Genomic DNA, 1,123 nt, shown 5'->3' on the forward strand with positions numbered 1-1,123 from the left:
AATAAATAAATAAATAAATAAATAAATAAATAAATAAAAATTGAATTAAAATAAAAAAAATCATGTTGGGAGACAGCAAGAAAGGCACTTAACCTATATAAAAAAGAACATATCTGAAGGCTACACAACTACTAAAATCTAATATTGAATAAGTCAATGTCACCTACAGCGTGTGATCTGCTATGACCTGCCAGAAGTCCGTGCAGAATGACCTCGTTCATTCTATTAGTGGATTGAGTCGCACCTGTTTGGTGGTGGCAGATGGTACAGCAAAACAATGCATCTCATTTCAGAGCAGTGCAGTGCCGTGTAACTGAGACACTGCCATTCCAAATGGCAGACATCCATCTTTGACATGCAGACTATTTGTACAAGAATTAAAAAAGTACTCTGAACAAGATCAAATGAACGTATTTGATATCACTGGCTTGTTTTGAATCCAATGAAAGAAAAAAAATCAATGAGAGCTCCGATAATTATATTGTTTGCTATGTAGTTTGACAGTGTGGCGGGTTATGTACTCAAAGCAGCACAAGAAGTTTAGTGGCATCAAAAGCGATCAGTTCCCTGAAGGCGGCTTCTGTTTTGTTATATGAGCTTCAGAAGCAAGACTAGCAATAAATAGAATTCTGAAGAGACATTTGTTTTTGTGAGCAAATATAGCAGAAATGATTTACACTTTGTGTAAAGCTGACACGTAGAATAACTTCTTGGCAATTTTTCTCTATTTAGGTATTGTTTTTATTTATTTATTTATTTGGTTTTGTTTATTTTGTTTTTTCCTACATCAGAAAATATCCAGATCAGGTTACTGCACCAAAACTAAAACTGACTTATTTCCTGGTGTGTGTTAGCATCCCTTATGCACAGCCGTTGCCATTCATGGTGTGGTAAACAATGTAATTAGTGGTGATTTGCATTCTGGTCTCTGTGGATCAATCTGCATTAAGGTGCTCCTCATTTCTGTCACTCTACCTTCATTATGTGTCCTCGTGTTCGATTTATGAGACCCAAAACCTGAGAGGCTTTTCGCTTGATGTTCACATTTTCTTTTCCCTTTATTATTTTCTCTCTCTCTTTTTTTTTGCACTTTGTTTTTGTTCACAACACACACACACACACA

General features: G+C 35.5%; 1 protein-coding gene across 2 annotated transcripts in view; it reads left to right on the plus strand.

Moving 5' to 3' along the window:
* Positions 1-1,123, plus strand: part of luzp2 (leucine zipper protein 2) — a 205,595-nt gene that overhangs the window by 194,588 nt on the left and 9,884 nt on the right. The window lies entirely within an intron of this gene.

The sequence above is a fragment of the Austrofundulus limnaeus genome, unplaced genomic scaffold (assembly GCF_001266775.1).
Source record: "Austrofundulus limnaeus strain Quisiro unplaced genomic scaffold, Austrofundulus_limnaeus-1.0 Scaffold159, whole genome shotgun sequence".
NCBI lineage: Eukaryota > Metazoa > Chordata > Actinopteri > Cyprinodontiformes > Rivulidae > Austrofundulus > Austrofundulus limnaeus.